The 22,699-nt window shown below is 41.6% G+C and overlaps 1 pseudogene across 1 annotated transcript; it reads right to left on the bottom strand.

The window, feature by feature from the left end:
- Positions 1-12,933: 12,933 nt before the first annotated feature.
- Positions 12,934-14,150, bottom strand: LOC311169257 (elongation factor 1-beta-like; annotated as a pseudogene). Its single transcript has 2 exons — positions 13,582-14,150; positions 12,934-13,293 (listed from the first exon to the last, which is right to left on the bottom strand). The product of its transcript is annotated as an elongation factor 1-beta-like (transcript).
- Positions 14,151-22,699: the final 8,549 nt, after the last annotated feature.

The raw sequence follows: 22,699 nt of genomic DNA, 5'->3' as shown, positions 1-22,699 counted from the left end.
GAGAGCAACTCGGATGAAAAATAATCTAGCGTATTGTAGGAATTATAGAGCGAACAAATCATAATAAACTGAAGAGAAGAGTGGCTTTGCTGGGAGTTATGGGGGATATATTGCTTGCAAATGTGATCCAGAAACTCAGACAATTCAGTTTACCGGATAACTTCCAGTGAACTAATCATTATTAATGCTCTAACGTTATCTTGCAAAGAAATTACTAAGGGTTCTGTGGGTTAAGGTGAATTTCATATGCTATTATTATTTTTTTAAAGATTTATTTATTTATGCATACAAGAGCTGGGGTACAGGCCAGAGGTGGGGGGGCGGTGAGAGGATTCACAAGAGACAGAGTGGGGAGCAGAACAGGCAGATTGACTGAAATACACTGCTGAGGGGAGCAGTGGGTGAGTCAGGAGAGGTCTGCTGTGCCGTGTGGGTTGCTCCCTGGCCAGCTGGGATTGAATTGGTGCTGCAGAGGCTGCAGATAGCTTCATAGGTTGCATCTTAACACTTGCGCTACCAGGGAGGCCCCATATGCTATTATTCTTAATGACAAACCCCAAATACACAAGTAGTCAATTGTAGGGGCAGGAATGACCACAGTGTGGGTTTTCTGATCCAGCAGACCGGGTAAAGGAGTCAGAGTCCTCAGTGGTTTCGCAGGCTTTTATTGGGATTACCAGGTAAAGGGCAGGCAGGGGTGCTGGGGGGCCAGGAGGCTGGCAGTCCTCCCAGCCCCCAGCAAATCCGCACACTCTCTGGGCAATCTGGCGTTCTCTGCTTCTGCTTCTTTGCTTCTCTCTTGGCTTCTCTTCAGCTTCTCCTGCTTCTTTCTCAGCTTCTGCTGGCATCCCTGTGACGCTGCCCTTAAAAGCACAGTCTTAGCCCAGGTGAATCCCATCTACCTATGCCCACACCCTATTCCAGGTGCCTGCCATCAGGCAAGCATTCAGGACCTCAAGGATCCATCATCTATTCTGATGGCGGGAGGGCAGAAAAGTCTGACATTTTCTTTACCCTACAGTCAATGTTATGTTACCAATGTGTAGGGTAAATAATTGTCAGACTTTTCTGCCCTCCTGCCATTAGATTAGGTGCATGCCTGATGGCGGGCACCTGGAGTAGGGTGTGGGCATATGTAGGTGGGATACACCTGGGCTGAGATTGGTCTTATAAGGGTGGTGTCCCAGAGAACAAGCAGGGAACGACCAGGAAGAACGAGCAAGATGGGAAGAGAAGCAGCAAAGAAGCAGAGACTAGGAGAGAATGCCAGAGAGTCCAGAAAGAGTTCCCAGGGGGCTGGGAGGCCTGCCAGCCTCCCAGTGCCCCACCTTCCCCTCCCCCCTCACCTGGTAAAATGGCAAATAAAGCCTGAAAAAGCCACCAAGGGCTCTAGGACTCCTCCTTCACCCATCTGCTGGGATCATAGAAAACCTGACCTGTGCCCTCCTGCTGCTACACCATGGAATATAATGGGACCATTAAAAAGGGGGTAATTTTACTCATAAGAAAGCTGGAACATTGAGAAAAGAGAAACTTCCAAAAAGCTCCAAGTTTTTATGCAACTGTATTTTCTAAATCTTCGCACATACTATAGACTTTACTAGTTAACTTTTGCCATCTAAAATGGTTTTTAGAGCCAGTTATTGTATGCATAAATAAATAAATCTTAAGAAAAAAAAACAACAAAGAAGGATAATTAGTTTAATGAAACCATTGACCAGTTGACCTGGAGCCAACCTTTGTAACTGAGTTGAGGTTTCCAGGGTCTCCCTGGTGGCACAAGGGGTTAAGATGCAACCTATGAAGCTGTCTGCAGCCACTGAAGTACCAGTTTGATTCCCCACCATGGAGCAACTCACATGGAGCAGCAGACTTCTCCTGACTTGCCCACTGCTCCCCTCAGCAGTGTATTCCAGCCAAGCTGCTTGTTCTGTTCCCGACTGTCTCTGGTGAATCCTCTCACCTGCCTACACCTCTGGCCTGTCCTGTACCCCAGTTCTTGTATGCATAAATAAATAAAAAAATCTTAAAAAAAAAACAAAACAAAACCCAACCCCAAAACAGTCATTTCAAACATTACTAGGCATTTCTTTTAGTATGGGTGTGTTTGGGCTCAGTGGTCCAAAATGCCTTCCTTACACATGGGCAACCATAGATTAGTATAGGGAGGACTTCCACTCAGTTACAAAGTTGGCTCCAGGTCAACTGGGCAATGGTTTCATTAAACGAATTATCTTTCTTTGTTCTTTTTTTTTTTTTTAGATTTATTTATTTATGCATACAATAACTGGGGTACAGGGCAGAGGTGTGGGGGGATGGTGGTGGTGAGAGGATCCACCAGAGACAGAGCGGGGAACAGAACAGGCAGATTGACGGACATACACTGCTGAGGGGAGCAGTGGGCGAGTCAGGAGAGGTCTGCTGCGCCATGTGCATTATCTCCCTGGCCCGGGGATCGAACTTGTGCTGCAGTGGCTGCGGATTGCTTCATACGTTGCGTCTCAACCCCTTGCGCCACCAGGGAGGCCCTCCTTTGTTCGTTTTGGAGATTTCTATGTCTTTACCTGCAGACCAGGCTAGTTGAGGGGAATCAAGAGAGAGTGGGGGCCCTAGTCCGTCCAGCCACGCTTCATTTGAAGATTTTAGGGGATGAAGAAGTCACCTGGCAGTGGCCAACCATCGCAGTCTGGCTCTTCCCAGCTGAAGGTCTTGTGATTGTAGACTCTGCCCGGACCTCAGGCAGGAGGATCACGACCCGCACCTGTGTCCTCACCACCTGGAACTTCTCCCTTGCGGGCACCTCCTTCCTGGCCGTGCGCAGGCGCTGCAGCCGCGAGGCGTGGTCGATCCAGCAGCTGCCGAGCGCCGGGCCTCGGCCTCCGCCTTCCTCTGCTGGTGCCGCCGCGGGCTAGTCCTTGCCGAGGTAGGTGACCTTGAACCAGGGACGCTTCTTTTTCTGCTCCACTTGAGCCATCTTGTCGGTTCTCAGGCAAGACAGCGAAGTTTCTTCATCTGCCAGATTAACCCGGTTTTTCCCATGGTGACTAAAATGTTCCCTGCAGCAAGAGAAAAAAAGTCTCAAGTATACACTTCAGAATGCTTAATAAGTCACATTTCCCACATCCACTTGGCCAAAGCCTGTTACACAATTAAGCACAAAATCAATGAGGAGGGGACTTTCTACGGGAGGGGTGTGGAGAGAGATGAACAGATTAGGGCTCTTAGCACTAATATCGCCCACAAAGAGCTCGTGCTCTCTATCTAGTGCTGAGTTGAAAATACCCGATTCTTTCTTCTGTTGTTTAAATTCGCAACTTTTAAAAAAAGTAAGGGCATCTTTGTGAAGTGCAGTTCTTTGTATTATTAAAATGAGACTCTTTGAATCTGGGCAAAGGAAGTTCAGTGCTACTGTGGTCCAGGGTCAAAGGCTCTTTTAGCAGAAGTTCAATGTGAAATTGAGAATCGGTACAACAAATGCGATTTTTCATGTTTTTTTTTTTTTGGGGGGGGGGTAGAGAATGCATGCATATAGTTTCCAATTCAAGAGTGAAATGCCTACCCTCTCTGTTGTCTCCAAGTGGTTTGCTCTCCAGAGAGTCAGTGTTTGGAGTCTCTTTTTTTTTTTTTTTTTTTTTTTTAGTGTTTGGAGTCTCTTAACAATGGCCTTCTGGGGATGTTTTGTGCATATGCATGTGGATATTTATGTGCATTTGTTCCCAGGTATGATTTAGAACACTTCTCCATCTATTTCCCCCTCAGGCTCTCAGGAAGTCAGGAGAAAGAAGGCAAAATGCCTTGTGGTCTGTCTTCTGAAAAGTGTCACAAGTGAATTTATAGGTGATTTAAAAAGATTTTTTTACTGACACGCGTGTGGCATCAGATATTATTCTTCCATAACATAAGAATTCACTAGTCTGGGAGAGAGATTAGTGCCTCAATGAAAACACACCTTATTTTCTGCTATCATACATCAAATTAAGGCTAATTTGTGGATATATGGTCAAAATTATAGTTTAATATAACTTGAAAGTGATTTTGGATTTTTACAAAAAGGAGATTTTCTAGGGAATCCTGAAGACACTTTTCTATTAGCAAAATGTAATTTCTGAAACTCCAAATATAAGCAGTAAATGTTACATTATTGAAGTTTATTCCTTTATTTTTTATTTTTGCTTAAATTAAATTTGCCTTTCAAGCTAGACAATAGCTTATGAAATAATGAAATGTTAAAGTCGCCTATTTTTTGCACATAAATATGTTTTATCAGGACATTTCAAGAATATCTACTATCAGATCATACTAGCAGATCATAGACATTCAGATTTCCAGTCTTTATTTTTCTCCTCACCAGATATGACTAACAGTGAAGGAAGAAGCTATCATCAAGATGCTTCAACATGAAATGTAGCTATTCATTGAGTTCCCACAGGTTGCAAATTTTCAGAAATACAAAGCACTTAACGGTTGTCTTTCTCATTCTCTCTCCATTTTAAAGGAATAGCAAAAAGAATATTGATATTAGATTTAGAGAGCAATGATCAAATCTTAGTTTTACCACTTTGCAGCTAGGAGAAAGTAGAGATACTCTGTTTCTTCTCATAACTAAAAGGATAGTGATGTTTCTTACCAGCTTGGGTGGTTGTTTTGTGAAAAATTGTTTCTGTGAAACTTGCAGAAAACAGATCCTTAATAAATGGTAGCTGTTACTGTTCTCAATAGACAGCACAAATGGTGGAAAGGGAGGAAAACATACCCTCTTAGCAGGCAGAAGCTGTAGAAAATTATAAATGACTTACAGTAGGTTGCTCTACAACAGTATATATTTTGGAACCTTTTAGAAACTACCTACTTGCAAATGTTCTGATTGTCAACTAAATTATCATAACTGTTTTTCTCTCAATCATGCCTCCTATTTGAAACCTCTTTGCCTCCCTCTATCAGTATCTTAATAGAAACTTTGTTCCTAATCTGACACTATTTGTTTTTTCAAAACTTCCAGTGCAAAATTCTGCTCCTGCTGGTTGGCTCTGGGGAAGGACTTTTTCTTGTCCATTTCTAGACATTAGTTCCAACTGTCCTTGCAACTTTTCGTGCTCTACCTTTTCCAGTAAAAAGAAGGGACAGAGTGCCCTCTCCATGTAGGAGCTGAGAGCTGCCCTTCTTGTTTGCTGAATTCCTATTGTATATATGGCCTTTTGTTGTAATTTAACTTTGCATTACAAGTACCACTTGTCTTTTCAGTAAGAGTGTTTCTTCAAGGCAGTGATTGTACTGTTATATTTCTTGGTGTCCAACCAAGATGCTAATATCTGTAATTTATGATCCTTAGAGAATTCTACAAAAGGAGTCTGTGAGTCCAATTACCCCTTTACTGATAATTTTGATAATGCATCTAAGGAATTAGGCCTTTCTTATTGAAAACCACATGGGTCTGCAGTTCCCTCAGCTATTTCTGCTTAAAGTAGTATTTTCTCCAAGTAGTATTTCACTATAAATAATTCTATTTCAGGAGTGCCCCCTATTGGACAAGTGACTGTTAGGTTACATGTGTGCTACCTGAAATTTAGGCAGAGCCTAATTTCTACAAGCAAATATAGAATGCCTAAAGCAGTGGTGCAGTCTCATTGTAAATTAGCAGTGATTTTTATTCCTTCCTAATCCCACTATGCTCTGATGCTTCTTGATGACTTTCTAAGTAGAACATAATTCAAATAACGTCTGTGAAACACATGGATTCCTATCCTTGTTTAATTTTCTTGGCTTCAGAAGTTGACTCTAGCACAGCTAGGATTCCATTCTTGCACTGCACTTTGTCTCCTAGGACTGTGCAGTCAATTAAGCTGTCCTTCCTAGGGTGCTAAATGCTCATTAACATTATTAATCATTTTAAAAGTACCAGTGGTCTGATTTCCTCTGGGAAATGCTATGTACTGTTTCTCATATCAGGTTTACAAAAATCTTTTCAAGGGCCATATCCTTTAGCTCTGCTGTCAAATATGTTAAAGCTAAAATTTTCCTATTGATGGAATGATGACTTCGTAAATCACTTGACATCAAACATCTGGATATTGTTCTCTTTCCAACAAAATTATTCATAAGAATATAAAAATGTTCTATGGCTGGAACTAGATTAAATCTGAAAATACAGTACAACATTGTTAATTACAGCAAACATTCATGCATTCCTTTATATTATCCCAATTTACTAAGACCCAATTATAAATGGCAGACCCATATCTCAAACTTCAGTTACTTTTCTTAAAAAAATATGCTGGAAGAGAACATATCTGTTGGTGAAGTTATTGAAATTAACAAAAATTAGTGCAATGAGCATATCTGCAATTTTAGTGTGGGCTGAATAAAGATACTGTTGAGGCTATCTGCACCACCTCAACTTTTGAGCAGACTTTAAATATATTCTCTTCTAACGGAACTGATTTAATGGAAAATCTCTTTACTTCATGGCCCTATCAGTAAATTCTCTGCACATAAGCACAGCTGGATGTTGCATTGGACAACACCACACTGACAAAGACACGGGAGATGTGGAGCAGGCTACATGATGCAGGATGCTGCTGAGAGCAAGATCCTGGCTGTTTTTATTGACAGAATAATCATACAGCATCAGTTACGTGGGCTAGGAGGACAAGGAGAAAAGGATGGTGAAACTCAGCAATGTCATCTAGGGCTTGGGGGAATATGAGTCTGTTGACCATGTTATCAGCTTGATGACCAAGTGTTGTAATCGAAACTGGAACCCAACCCCCGGCCATGGGGCCATGGTCCTAATCTTATCAACAAGGCATTCCCCTGATCAGCTTCTGGGGTCCCTTGTACATCGGTCCCAGCCCCCTGGGCGTTCCGGATCATACCTCATGATGTATGATTCGGGAGCTAGTTTATGCATCCGTCCTCAGCCACTTGGGTGTTCCCGGTCATACCTCTTGATGCATGCTTTTCCCGGAGTGATCAAGCTTTCTGCTCTTGATTGATATGAAAGGCACCTTGTAAGGTTTGGCTTCTCTGGCTGTGACTGGGCAGTTCTGATCTTGTATAGGAATGCAGAACTGCAGGTAACCATAATGGCAGTGGAACAGGCCATTGAAGTTTAGCAGACCCACAGCTGGATATGCCAGTTGACAGTGCTAGGTGTTAAGTTTCTAATACTTACGGTGTAACTAGAGGTGAGGTTGCATAATTACAGGACTCCTCTCTCCTCCACACTTCAACATTGAATTAGCACACATTTTCCCAATTCTCACTCTAAAGCTCTTAAGGCCTGCAGATTTTAGGACATGCAGTTTTATAGATAATTTGTCTTTTCACACATCTAACTTCTGTTATTAGTTTATTGTTTTTTTTTTTCCAAAAAATTATTTTTCTTTATTTTTGCATACCAGAACTGGGTGTAAGCCAGAGACAGGTGTGTATGAGAGAGGATTCACCAGAGACAGAGTGGGGAGCAGAGCAGACAGATCTATTCAAATACATTACTGAGGGGTGCAGCGGCAAGATAAGAAAGGTCTGTTGTGCCATGTGGGTTAGCTTCCTGGCAGGGTTCAGGGATCAAACTTCTGCTCTGGAGTGGAGGGCTGACTGCAGCTTGATAGTGCTGAGACTTTAACCCTTGCACCACCAGGGAGGCCCATTTGTTTATTATATTAGTTTAGGATATTATGGTAACTTTAATAACCTTTTATTGTCCTTTCCCTAAGGGGAATGTTGAAATGATTATTAGACAAGGTTGTATTGTGATACCATGCAGCCACTAAAAAAGATTGAGATGGACAGACATGCACCCTGTGAGCACTATAACTTCCATTTCTATATAGCTAGCTCCTTTGTTACTGTTGTGTTAGCAGCAAACACTTATATGGCATTTAGTTTGAGTTATCAGCAGTGTTTTAGCACTTCGCATATATTAGCTCATTTATCTGTAGGTGCTCTCTGGAAGGACATGCAAGAAACTGGTAGGTGTGGTTCCTCTGGAAGGGGAGCCTAGGGCACCAAGAATCTGGCCCAGAGACTTAGTTTTCACTGTATCCTTTTACATTAGTTTTATATTAAATATATACATTATGTTGTATTTAACATTAAAATAATTTAAATGTAATAATAGCATCATTAATAATAAAATAATATGGAAGTAAAAACAGAACATAGTTAAGTTGAAAATAACAGCAAATGGTGCATGTGCACAGTTTCTGTAAATATTAAAAAAAAAGATATAGTATGGCCACTGTTGCATTGGGTAACACCATAGTGATAAAGAAACAGGAGTCGTGGAGCAGGCTACATAATGCAGGATGCTGCTGAAGAGCAAGATCTGGCTTTTTTTTTTTAAAAAAAGATTTATTTATTTATGCATACAAGAGCTGGGATACAGGCCAGAGGTGTGTGTGGCAGGGAGGTGAGAAGATTCACCAGAGACAGGGTGTGGAACAGAACAAGCAGATCAACTGAAATACACTGCTGAGGGGAGCAGTGGGCAAGTCAGGAGAGTTCTGTGCCATCTGGGCAGCTCCCTGGGCAGGGATCGAACTCGTGCTACAGTGGCGCGGATTGCTTCATAGGTTGCGTCTTGACCCCTTGTGTCACCAGGGAAGCCCAAGATCTGGCCATTTTATTGATAGAAGAATTATACAGCATTGGTTGTAAGGGAAAGAAGGACAAAAAAAGGGGAAGAAGGTATAAAGGAAAAGGGGAAGTATGTAACTAGGAAATCAGGGATTGTGAGTCTGCTCTCCAGGCACTTCTTATCTGCTTGATGACTTGGTATTGTCATTGAGATCAAGTCCTAGTTCCCCAGGCAGGGTTTCAATCTTATCAACAAGGGTTTCCACTCATCAGCTTCTGGGGTCCTTATTATACATCAGTTCTCACCTCTCCCCACCACCCTCCTGGGTGATCCTCCCTAGGTATAAGTGGGAGTACATTTTATGCATGGTCCTCAGCTCCCCCCCTACTACCCGCATAACCTTCCCAGCGTGATCCAGCTTTGTGCTCTTGATTGGTTTGGAGGGCACCTTGTGGGGTTGTCCTCCTATACCTAATTGACCAGGCTGTTCTGACCTTGCTTAGGATTTAGAACTGTAGGTAACAAAATAGTGGCCGAACAGGCCGCTTAGGATTAGCAGATCCACAGGCCAACTGTTCCTTCAACATTACAATTGATATATATATATATAGTGTTGATATATATATGTACATTATGATCATTTCCAGAAGTCTATTGAGAGTTTCCACTACCATACAATTGGCCACCTTTACCCAGTCGACCCACCTCCCATTCTCCTTCATCTCTGGTGGTAACCTGTGGTTATCCTGTGGCCTATCAGAAACCTATATAATGTTATAATGTCATGTCATTAAAATTTTTTTTTTTTTAAGAGGAAAGAAGGGAACTATTCGCCAGCTACAAGGAGAGAGGACAGTTGCACTGGGGCTTCTCTTTTCCAGTGCTCTCTGTTAACACTGAGTGAGGTGGTGGAACAAAGGTTGGCCCCATCCCCCTTCAAGGTCAGGCTGTTCTAGTCTTTCTTCCAAATACCCCTCTAGGCTGAGGAAGACTTTGTCTCTTTGTCTCCCTGGCCATGTTAACTTCCTCTGCCCAATCTCCTCTTCTCTCTTCTTCTGTTATTGGTGTTCCTTTCCATTAACTATTTGCATACCTAATTTAAGTCTCAGCTCCTTCTTCCTGAAGAACTGAACCAGCATATGCCACTATGAGATATAGAAAAGTAAGATTTTTTCCTCTGCTCTCTGAGGCTTTACTGGCCTAAGAATTAAACTAATAAAAGACAGATTAACAGGAGAAGAGCATGCAAGTGTTAATAATTTTTTACATGTATATGGGACATCTGTAAGAGAATGACACCTTAGCAAGTGATTAGAGCAGAAAGGTTTTAGACAAAGAAGCTAAATTTGTGAGGAAATGACATGACAGGGCATTTTAGGCTAAGGGTACTAAATTGTGGGGAAGTGATTAGGAGATATGTTGGGGAGGCAAGATTGTGGAGGGTAATTTTAGTAAGTTTGTACAGACACATTTCAGCATTGGTTCCCACACTGGTGATAAGAACATTCATCTCTTCCTGATATAGGGAGTGTGCCTGTAACCTTACTGGAAATTTTATGTCCTATTTTTAGGCAGAAAAGAGTAGGGCAGAAATTTCTTCTAGCATCTGCTGTTTGTCAACTGCCTTCAGCTTAAAATTATCATTATGCCAAAGCAGCATATTTTGGGGTGGCATGTCCTAAATTCCTTCAATGACAAGCACAGGACTGAAAGATATGGGTGATTTCCATTTTAAAATGTATACTTCATCTTTTTCTCTTTTGTAATTTTTATTTTATGCCTCTGTATAGTTTGAAGATATGCATACTTTAGCTTCATATACACAATGAATCAACCAGTTTTAAAAGACTTGGTAAGATAAACAGAAGTCTGTGGTCTTTCTACTCCATTTTGAGACCCTTATCTGAAGAACAACAATTTTTTTTTTAAAGATTTATTTATTCATACATACAAGAACTGTGGTACAGGGCCTCCCTGGTGGCGCATGGGATTAAGACGCAACCTATGAAGCTATACGCAGCCACTGCAGCTTGAGTTCGATCCTCAGCCAGGGAGCTACCCACATGGCGCAGCAGACCTCTCCTGTCTAGGCCACTGCTCCCTTCAGCAGTGTGTTTCAGTCAGTGTGCCTGTTCTGTTCCACACTCTGTCTCTGGTGAATCCTCTCACCGCCCACACCTCTGGCCTGTACTCCAGTTCTTGTATGCATAAATAAATGAATCTTAAAAAAAAAAAAACAGGGGGCCTCCCCTGGTGGTGCAAGCAGTTGGGCGCTGGGCTGCAAGGCTGCCTGCGGCCTCTGCAGCGCATGTTCATTCCCCGGCCTCTGGCGAGGGTCCCACTAAAAAAAAAAAAAAAAAAAAAAAAAAGAACTGGAGTATAGGTTAAATGTGTAGGGGGTGAGAGGATTCACCAGAAACAGAGTGTGGAAAAGAACAGGCAGACTGACTGAAATACACTGCTGAGGGGAGTAGCAGGTGAGTCAGGAGTGGTCTGCTGTGCCATATGGGTAGCTCCCTGGCCGGGGATCGAACTTGTGCTGCAGTGGCTGCGGCTAGCTTCATAGGTTGTACCACCAGGGAGGCCCTGAAGACCAACACTTTTAATACTTTGACTCTTTTGATTTTAGCTTTGATCAAGGTGAATGTAAATACAGAGGTAAACAGAGGCAAACCCAAATTGATTGACAAAGAGCCTGCCTATGGATTCTTAGTGCTCCACTGCCTTTTGTTTTGCTTTCGGTTCATTGGATTATCTTCTCTCTGTATCTTCTTACCCCTTCCATCTTTAAAATCTGCATCCCCCTTTGAAAGAATCTTTAAAAGTAATTTGTCCAGGGGCCTCCCCGGTGGCGCAGTGGTTGGGCACTGGGTTGCGAGGCTGCCCGCGGCCTCTGCAGCGCCGGTTCGATCCCCGGCTGCTCCCTGGCCACCAGAGGAGGGTCCCACGTGGCGCGCAGACCTCTCCTGCCGCCCGCTGCTCCCCTCAGCAGTGTACTTCGGTCCTTCTGCCTGCTCTGCTCCCCGCTCTGGCTCTGGTGAATTCTCTCACCCTCCCACGCTTCTGACTGTACCCAGTGCATGTATAAACAAAACAAACAAACAAATAAATAAATAAAACATGCCTCTATTAAAAAAAAAAATTTAAAAAAAAAAAGTAATTTGTCCATTTAGTTACATTTACTTAAGACACATAAATTACAGAAACTATAAATAAACTGATAGTGCTACTGCTAACCTTTTGTACTGTCTGACATAATCACTGAATATAGGTACTGATGTCAGCCTGAATATTAAATACTAGGATTGCTCCTGCTAGAAATTAAAATGCAAATAGATATTTTAATAGTTTCTCCCTGTAATCCAATGGATTATTTTGCTCACCTCCAGGGCCAATACCTCACTTTGAGGACAGATATTCTACAATATCCAGTTCTTTTGCCATATAATTATAATAGTAGGATCACATGAAGTACAGTATTCCTAATGTGTGCATGTTTTATAGTGCTTGCTCTTTCTCTTTCAAACTGTTTTTTTTTTTTAAAAGATATATTTATTTATTTATTTATTTATACAAGCACAAGCACTGCGTACAGTCAGAAGCGCAGGAGGGTGAAAGAATTCACCAGAGGGCCTCCCTGGTGGCGCAGCGGTTGAACGCTGGGTTGCGGAGCTGCCGGCAGCCTCTGCGGCGGTTCGATCCCCGGCTGCTCCCCGGCCACCGGAGGAGGGTCCCACATGGCGCGCAGACCTCTCCTGCCGCCCGCTGCTCCCCTCAGCAGTGTACTTCGGTCCTTCAGCCTGCTCTGCTCCCCGCTCTGGCTCTGGTGAGTTCTCTCACCCTCCCACGCTTCTGTCTGTACCCAGTGCTTGTATAAATAAATAAAAATAAATTAAAAAAAAAAAAAAAAGAATTCACCAGAGCAGGGAACAGAACAGGCAGAAGGACCGAGGTACACTGCTGAGGGGAGCAGCGGGCAGCAGGAGAGGTCTGCGCGCCATATGGGACCCTCCTCCGGTGGCCGGGGAGCAGCTGGGGATCGGGCTGGGGAGCAGCTGGGGATTGAACCGGCGCTGCAGAGGCTCCAGGCAGCTTAGCAAGCCAGCGCCCAACCGCTGCGCCACTGGGGAGGCCCTCAAACTGTTTTGTTTTTTAAAGGTTTCTTAAACATTCCATTGCTTTTATTTATTTATTTTTTAGATTTATTTATTTGTTTATACAAGCACTGGGTACAGTCAGAAGCGCGGGAGGGTGAGAGAATTCACCAGAGCCAGAGCGGAGAGCAGAGCAGGCAGAAGGACCGAAGTACACTGCTGAGGGGAGCAGTGGGCGGCAGGAGAGGTCTGCACGCCATGTGGGACCCTCCTCTGGTGGCTGGGGAGCAGCTGGGAATCGAACTGGTGCTGCAGAGGCTGCGCGCAGTTTCACAACCCAGCGCTCAACTCCTGCGCCACCCAGGAAGCCCTCTTTCAAACTGTTAATCCTATGTTTTATCTCTCAGTCTTACATATCTGATCAATTTAAATTTATTAAGCCTTTCTTTTTAGTTTTTTTTTTTTTCTGTCTTTCAATTTTTTATTTAAGGATCATGACCCATGATGGATTTTAGATCTTGTTGAAAGCAGCCATGTCCATGGACCATGTCCATAGTCCTCAAAAGCAGTGGTCTGCTTCTCCAGCTTATCTGTTCCAACTTTATTTTCTTCAGCCACACACTGTATTTGAAGTTTCTTTTTTTTTTTTTTTTTTTAAAGATATATTTATTTATTTATACAAGCACTGGGTACAGTCAGAAGCACGGGAGGGTGAGAGAATTCACCAGAGCAGAGCAGGCAGAAGGACCGAAGTACACTGCTGAGGGGAGCAGCGGGCGGCAGGAGAGGTCTGCGCGCCATGTGGGACCCTCCTCTGGTGGCCGGGGAGCAGCCGGGGATCAAACCGGCGCTGCAGAGGCTGCGGGCAGCTTCGCAACCCAGCGCTTAACCGCTGCGCCACCGGGGAGGTCCTATTTGAAGTTTCTTAATTCCATACCCTACTGGAACTAGTTTAGAATAGCCCAAACCAAGCCGTTCGCTTGAATGCTACTGACACACTCCTCTAGCTTTGCCACATCTGCCTCATCATCCCAAGGTTTCACATCTAGTAAGATGGAAGACTTGGCAACAAGTGCACGTTTTTCAGGTTTCTTTGACTCATACTGTGCAAGACATTCTTCTCTTAGCCTGTTGGCTTCTTCACTTTCCTCCTCCTCATTAGATCCAAAAAGATCGATGTCATCATCATCTTTACTATCTGTAGCTCCATTTCCTGTGGTGTCTTCCACATTAGCAGGGCCATACTTGCCCAAAGCTTTCTTCACTCCTGGCAGACTTGCCTTTTCTTTTTTGAGAGACTTGATGTGGTTATACCAATGTAGGGCATGGTACAGGTCGGCAGGTCGTGGGTGGGAAACTGCTTCAAATACTGCCACATCTGCTTGGGAGGGCACATACCTTGGATGTAGCTTTTTGTCCTGTAGGTAATCTTTGAGCACCTGGAGGCCTGCGGGGCTTTTCAAGTCTCCAAAACTCATGGTGTTGGCCAATATCCAAGCTGTTCGGCTGCGGAGGCAAAGCTGAGCACAGGCAGTAAGCCCCGACTCTGAGAGGGGGAAAAAGTAAGCCTTTTTTTTTTTTTTTTTGAAAGGATGCTTTCAAAAAAAGGCTTTTTGGAGGATAATTAGCACAGGAGTTGAATCTTAAGGTGCATAAGGCTTTACACTAGTCTTGTAGAGCAGTCTTAAATTTTAAATCATTTGCAGGTTTTTTCAAATGCAGATTTTGATTCTGTATTTCTGGGATGGCGCCTGTTTTTCTGCATTTCTAATAAGCTTCCAGGCTATGGCATTAGTGTTGATCTATGAAGTACACTTTGAATTCTACTGCTGGGATACAGAGATGTGCACAATCTGGTCTCCACCCTTAAGGGATTTATACTATAGTCAGCGATGAGTAAGGACATGAATAACTAAACACCCAGATTTATGTAATCATGATAATAACACTCCTTTTATGGTGTTGCTCTAGTCCCATTCTCCTAAGGCCACCAATTTTATCCATTCTCTTGAACAGCAGCTCATGTCATGTTTCAAAACTCACCTGACTCCTAAGTACATCCTTCCTAAGGATTAATGTTATCTCTTTTTTTTTTTAAAGATTTATTTATTTATTTATTTATACAAGCACTGGGTACAGTCAGAAGCGCGGGAGGGTGAGGGAATTCCACCAGAGGCAGAGCGGGGAGCAGAACAGGCAGAGGGACGGAAGTACACTGCTGAGGGGAGCAGCGGGCGGCAGGAGAGGTCTGCGGGCCATGTGGGACCCTCCTCCGGTGGCCGGGGAGCAGCTGGGGATTGAACTGGCGCTGTAGAGGCTGTGGGCAGCTTCGCGACCCAGCACTCAACCGCTGTGCCACCGGGGAGGCCCGGATTAATGTTATCTTAATGTCTATTAATGTAGGATACCTTTCAGGTAATATATTGAAATTTATACCAGCTGAATAAAACTTGGTGAATTTCTTGTGGTGAATTTTCCGAAAGGATTTATTATAACACAAACCAAAGAGTATCACTGGTAGGAGACAACTATAAAGGCTGGATACGTGGTAGAAAATATGAGATAGTTCTAGGTGCTGTGGCAAAACTACCACAGAATTCCATTTTTAAATTCTCAGAAGTTCTATACATAGCATAGTTCCACAAAGTAAACATTTCTTGAATGAGCCAGACTGTGGGTCTGATACATAAAGAACAAACAGTGCAAGAAAAGAGCTCTGCTCACTTCAAAATGGACTCATAAAAGGATTAATCATCAGTGATAAATGTTCATGGTCCCCAAAGAGCTGAATGTGTGTGCTATTCTGAGCAAATTCCATCCATCACCGTTGACCCATAATAGCAATCCATCTATTATGCTGGCTGTTAAGGATCTGCACCCAGCGAGGTCAACTTTCTGAATTGCTTGACTCCAAATTACCACTGTGGCTGTCACATTGTCGCTATCACCAACATCCTCCCCTTCACCATAATTGCTAACACATAAACATGCATGCTTCACTTGCGTCTACATTCTACAGCAGAAAACAAATAGGATGATTTGATTCTTTCTTTCCAAATCTGTTTGCCAAATTTAACTGAATGATTAAAATAGACTTTTAAGTCTAATTAATTACTGAACATTGATTTGAGTATACATTTTATTAAGTATTCTGTTAGACTTCTTGGGGAGTATAAAGATGGGAAAGACCTGGTTTCCATCTTCATAGAGCTTATATCCCGTTGTTCTGATAATATATAACCTTTTGAAAATTTGCTATAAGCTGTTCTCCAAGTTTTACTCACTATTGTGCTTCCCATCTAGGAGAAAGGACTAGCAAACAGTAGGTGACCAAAATGTGCACTGATGAATGGGAATTAAGTGGTGAAATTCAGCACCAGTTTTAGGCAATAATCAAGAACTTTTACAGGATATGATACAACTAATTTCAAAATGAACTACAGAGATGTAGTTCAATGATACAATAAGTATTTATCAAACTGGGTCCATAGGTTTATCAAACTGGGTCCAAGAATATTTGTTGGACCTCCCTGGTGGCCCAAGGGGTCAAGTCTCAGCACCATGAAGCTGTCCACAGCCACTGCAGCACAGATTCGATCCCCAGCCAGGGAACTAACTCGCATGGCACAGCAGACCTCTCCTGTCTCACCTACTGCTCCCCTCAGCAGTGTATTTCAGTGGATCTACCTGTTCTGCTCCCCACTCTGTCTCTGGTGAATTCTCTCACCCCCAACACCTCTGGCCTATACCCCAGCTCTTACATGCATAAAATAAAATAAATCTTAAAAAAAAGTAAAACCTTAGGGTTTTCTTTAAAAAAAATTTCTTATTTTATAAACATATGAGAGCCACATACTTGAGGAATTAATATTTGGTTTCATTTTTGTATGTAGCCAACAGTATAATTCATAAGGTTGTAGTAATATTAGGGAGTCCTTAGAAATACTGTTTTTTAATAGAAAATTATTCAGTGCCATTATTCAAGGATAAGAATTATCCTCCTAACTGCAAAATATTTAAAAAATCTTAGAGTAAATGAAGTCTAAATACTTTCTTGATAGTTCATGATCTTAATAAATTACTTTTTTTTAGGTGTGATTGTTTTCTTTTTAAAGAATTCTTCTCTTTTAATAATGTATGCTGAAATAGCTGTGAGTGAGATATTGGGATGTCTGGGATTTGCTCTGAAATAATCCAGGGGTGTGTTGACAAATCTGTATATGTATGGACTGTGACAGGCAGAATAGTGCTCCCCTCCCAAAGATGTCCATGTCCTAATCCCCTGGAAATATGTTAATAAATGGAATTAAGACAGCAAATGAGTTGACCTTAAAATGAGATTATCCTGGATTAGCCTTGTGGGCCCATGGTAATCACAAGTATTCTAGTATGTGGAAGCAGATGACAGACTGAGAGTCACAGTGATGCAATGTGAGAAAAACTTGACTGGTCATGGTTAATGTGAAGATGGAAGAGATCTGCACATGCTCTCACAGTCTCTAGAATCTGGAAAAGGCAAGTAAATGATTCTCTTTAGACCCTTGAGGTCTAGACACCCTGATTTTAGCTCAATGAGCCCATCTGAGACTACTGACTTCCATAACTGTAAGAGAATAAGTGTCTCAAATATGTCTATTTTTTTTTTAAAGATTTACTTTATGCATACAAGAACTGGGGTGTAGGCCAGAGATGTGTGTGTGGGAGGGGCTCAGAGGATTCACCAGAGAGAGAGTGGGGAGCAGAGCAGGCACCATGTAGGTTGGCTACCTGGCCAGGGATCTAATTCATGTTGCAGTGGCTGGCAATAGCTTGATAGTACTGAGACTTTAAACCCTGCACCACCAGGGATCCCCCAGTGTATGTCGTTTTAAGGCCACCCTAACCTTATGCCAGATTCAGAGTATTTCCTTCCACCAACACTGTGCTTGGAGTTTTTTGTTTTTTTAATCATGAATGTTTGCTGAATTTTATCACTTGTTTTTCTGTATTTGTTGAGATCATACTTTTACCTGTTCCCAGCTCTCCTTTTTTGTTATTTTAATTTTTAAGTGTTAAATCTTCCTTACAGTGTTCAGGTAACTCCAATTTGACCATGGTATGTTATCATTTTTGTATATTGCTGATTTTAATTTGCTTGTATTTTATTAAAAAAATTTTTTAAAAAGATTTATTTATTTATGCATACAAGAACTGGGGTACAGGCCAGCATGTGCGGGAGGGTGAGAGGATTTACCAGAGACAGAGTAGGGAACAGGCAGACTGACTGAAATACACTGCTGAGGGGATCAGTGGGCGAGACGGGAAAGGTCTGCTGTGCCATGTGGGTTGTTCCCTGGCCGGCTGGGGATTGAACTCATGTTGCAGAGGCTGTGGATTGCTTCACAGTGTGATGCTTAACCCGTTGGGCCACCAGGGAGGCCCAGTAAGCACTATTCTTGTAGCTGCTGATGTAAAGCTAAAATGGGAGATGATGGTTCATTGTTTTCATCGATTAAAAGCTCAGTTTTGTGTAAATAAGATATTAGAAACTTTAAAGCGTGTGAGAGAGAGAATGTGTGTGTGTGTGTGAGAGAGAGAGAGAGAGAGAGCGCATGCTAAGAAAACAGACTGCACCTCAAATTTAGATGGCTCAGAAAATATCCGTATAGCACATTATTTCTAGGATAAGAAAGTTGTGTTGTGTTTTTAATCAATGGATTTTTAGAAATGTTTGCCTTTTTTCTCCTCTTCATCACTGTAGAGAATAAACAAGCATATAATAGTCATAGCAATCACTATCAATCTTTTTGGCTTAATCTGTTCTTTCTTAAGGCATGAAGCCAGACCTGACACCATGTACTGTTATATCTTGTCAAATATATTCCAAAAGGTTTTTGATACAAAAGGTTTATGACACATCATCCCAAGAATTCTGGCTACTTGCCACTACAGAGAGTTTTATGGATGAGAAGTGACTGGTCTAAAATTATGGCTAATAAAAATATAGCTTCATCAGCATCTAATAATAATAGACATGTTTGTTTACATCAAAGTCTGTAGTTTTAGACGTCCCTTTGAAATTTTTCTCCTGCTCATTTTTATGATCTTTCAGTTATCCATTCCAGTGTTTTTTCCAAGTGTGTATGTTGAAATTTTGATTTAGTTTATGTGTAAGGACTGATCGTGAATATTCTAATAGATTGCTCTCTCACATGGGGCTAATTTATGTCACATAGTGAATGAAAATAGAACTAACACAGAAAGTGATTTTGGCCCGAGGTTTCACTGTTCTCCACAGATTTCTCTCCCCCCTCCCCCCCTAGTTCTGGGCTTTTGGGATGAGTCACAACAGCTCAGAGTCAGGGAAGATGGGCAATTTTATACCAAGTAAATTCTGCAGTGTACAGGCAGGTGGATCAAATGTTAGTAAAAACTTCTGGAAACATCAGATCATGTTTGTCAATCAATAGATATTTAGTGAGTGCTTCCTATTTACTTGACTCTGTGAAAATACTGTGGGAAATACAAAGATAAAAGACAAGCACCAAATGTACAGTCATGCTGGAGAAGCAAAATTGTTAAGAACAATTAGATGCTAACTTTGTAGTAGTGTACTAATCATAGGTTCAATAAAGAGAGTTTCTTTTGCACTGGAAAATTAATGAAGTTTCACCAAAGGAAAAGAGAACTCAACTGAGGACATATTAACTTTAGTTCTATTCTTGATAGGATGACTATAAAACAAAAACAAGGAAACAACCAACCAATCAGATTTGTTGGTAGAAATGAGTCAAAAAATCTAAGGCATCATTTAAATCTTCAAGGCTTAGACCAAGAGTGACACAGCATTAATTTCAAGATCTGATTTCTATTTCATTGAGATAAAGGAGAAAAGATAGTCAGCTGATTAAATTCTTGTCTGTGATGAGCTATTGCATTAGTTTTCTATTCTACTATAATAAATCAAAATGTGGCAACTTAAAACAGCGCATATTTATTACTTGTAGTTTCCCCTGATCAGGAATCTGGGCACAACTTAGCTGGGTCCTCTGCTGAGGGTTTTGAGAGGCTACAATCAAGATACTGACCAGCTTGTACTTTTTTCTGGAGGTTCAATTAGAGAAGAGCCTGCTTCCAAACTCATTTACATTGTTGGCAGAATTCTGATTCTTGCAGCTGTGTAACTGAGGAGTCCAGCTTTTTTATTGGTTGTTGACTGGAGGCTGCTCTTAGGTCCTAGAGGACATCCATTACTTCCTGCTGCATGAACCTTTTTATAAGCAGTTATGAAATAGCAGTTTGTGTCTTCAAGGCCGGCAGGTCTTGCATTGGTCATATATATATATATGAGTTTATGTTGTGTATCTGTCTACTCTATCTCATCTATCTATGAGTAGGTTTTCTAAGATACATAGAAGGGAGTGTAGGAGAGTGGTAGGTAGCTTATTAAGGAAATGCAGTGGTAGGCAACTTATTAAGGAAATGACATCCTTTGGCATATTCTTTTGGATTCTTCTTGGATTCAAGGAGAGGAAATTAACTCATTGGGTGTTACCTTAGGGTGTGTTCACTTCGCTAAATCTTAAATAATTTATTTCTACCCTATTTTATTATACTAAGAACTTAACACTTTAACTGATGATTATAAATGATCTCTTCTCACTTAATCTCAGTATTGGGAAACAATTCTTCATATGTCTCTCACATACATGCACATCTTCTGAGTAAAAGGCATTGGCATCATCGTTCTGTTTGCACAGATTCTTGTGTAACTAATGTCTCCCACTAGGGTAGATAGCAGATTTGTTTCCTCATCAGGGCATTAAGATAACTTTTCCTTCCTGGAAGATATTTGGCAGGTTCTTAGCATTCCCCCCTATTAGATTGAGTTTCCTAAGCTCAGGTTTCTTCGGCTGTGATACAAGTACTCTGCAGCATTTCCCCAGCGCTCATCGCTCCTATGGGACTTGAGAAGCATTGGAAATCAACTTGAACATGAAACTCATGTTGACTGCTGTGCCCTGAGTACTAAAGTCTTTTGTTTCTGACCCAGGGCTCTTGTGTCTTCTACTGCCATATATGAAACTGGGAAGACTAATGTATTAACTTGCAAATAAGGCAAATTTGCAGATTTTCAGGTTTTTTTCCCCCCAGATTTATTTATTTATTTATTTATTTATTTATTTATTTATTTATTTATTTATTTATTTATTTATTTATACAAGAATCGGGGTAAAGGCCAGATGCGCAGGTGGGTGAGAGGATTCACCAGAGACAGAGCCGGAACAGAACAGGCAGACTGACGAATACACTGCTGAGGGGAGCAGCGGTCCTGACAGGAAAGGTTTGCAGCACCATGTGGGACCCTTGCCTGCTGGCTAGGATCGAACCAGTGCTTCAGTGGCTGTGGACAGCTTCACAGCGCGGCACTCAACTGCCTGCGCCACCAGGGGAGGCCCAATTTTCACAGTTCTTAACACTCAAATTTTCCTCTGTGTAATTTAAGCAATTAAGGTGAGATTATTTCTAAGATTCCTTTCATGATTAATCTTTGATATTCTAATATTCTCACTAACCCTGTCATTTTCACTGTCGTAGTAGAACCTAACCATTTTTGTACTTGACCTCCTTAAAGAGTGCTTAAACATTCCACAGTAGTTTGAAGGTAGCCAAGATGATTTAAAAACACCTTTTTCAAGTAAGAGATTAAATTAATTTTAATTTCTAATACTACCAATGTGATGCATTGACCATTTGGGAAACAAATGTATTAGGATACAGGTTTCAGTTACCTATTCTTTAGCTTATGTCTTTGTCGTATTTGTTTGTTTGTTTGTTTATGGCTGCATGACAGTTCCATCCTCAGTTTTTCTTTGAGTTACATTTAAATATAAATAACTGAAATATCCCACATCTATTTTTTGTTCAAACTTTCCCTCCCTTACGGTCTAGAACATAAAGTTGTCTGTTGTTGCTAATTAACATTTCTTAACTAATCTTTTTTGTTTATTATGAAAAACAAAATGCTCTGCCAGGAGATATAATTGCCGTGAGCCATAGAACAGGATTGGGACTCAGAGAGAGCATCCTGAAAGAAATAAACTTGTACAGGCACAGGCAGGCAAAGTGCACAGATGTGACGAATAGGTTTTCCACAAGTCAGCACAAGACCCACAAATGAAGATGAGACCATCTTAGTTTCCTCATCATTTGCTATTTTTTTTAAAGATTTATTTATTTATACAAGCACTGGGTACAGTCAGAAGCACAGGAGGGTGAGAGAATTCACCAGAGCCAGAGCAGGAAACAGAACAGGTAGACCGACAAAATACACTGCTGAGGGGAGCAACGGGTGGCAGGAGAGGTCTGCACGCTATGTGGGACCCTCACCGTTGGCCGGGCATCTAACTAACACTGCAGAGGCTGTGGGCAGCTTCGCAGCCCAGCCCTCAACCGCTGCACCACCAGGGGAGGCCCATCATTTTCTATTTTCTTTAGCTATATTAGCAGTAATAAACTCAAAAGTTAATTTTTATTGTATATGCCCCTCCACCAATGGGGCCAAGTTTTAAGTAAGATGGCACCTAAATGGAGCAGTCCTTTCTTCTCGTTTAGCCTCAAATGATGATGGTGATGACCAAGATGAAGGTGACAACAATAGCCACCACAACAGCTAACATCTGCCCAGTATTTTGGTAATGGGCATTATTCTGTATGCTCTCCTAGTATTTTATTTAATCCATAAATCTGTTTGTGGGTAGTATTATGATTAGACTCATTTTTATGTAACTCTCACAATAACAACTTATGTACCTTGCTCAAGTTTCAACATTTTTAAAGAAGGGGTTGAAATTTATCCTAAGGATAAATAATGTTTTAGTGGACTGGGAATTTTTTTTCAAGTTAAGAGGTGAGAGAGAGAGAGATAGAGAGAGAACCAATCAAGTGTCAAATGAGTAAAAATGAACCTAATTTAAATTTTTAAAAATCTATTAAGTATTTTACTCATTATTAATTTGGAACAATATGCAGAATAAAATCATCAAGG

The sequence above is a fragment of the Talpa europaea genome (genome assembly GCF_964194135.1).
Source record: "Talpa europaea genome assembly, chromosome: 4".
Taxonomy (NCBI): Eukaryota; Metazoa; Chordata; class Mammalia; order Eulipotyphla; family Talpidae; genus Talpa; species Talpa europaea.
Note: the sequence above shows the minus strand (reverse complement) of the source record. Positions and strands in the feature narration are given on the sequence as shown.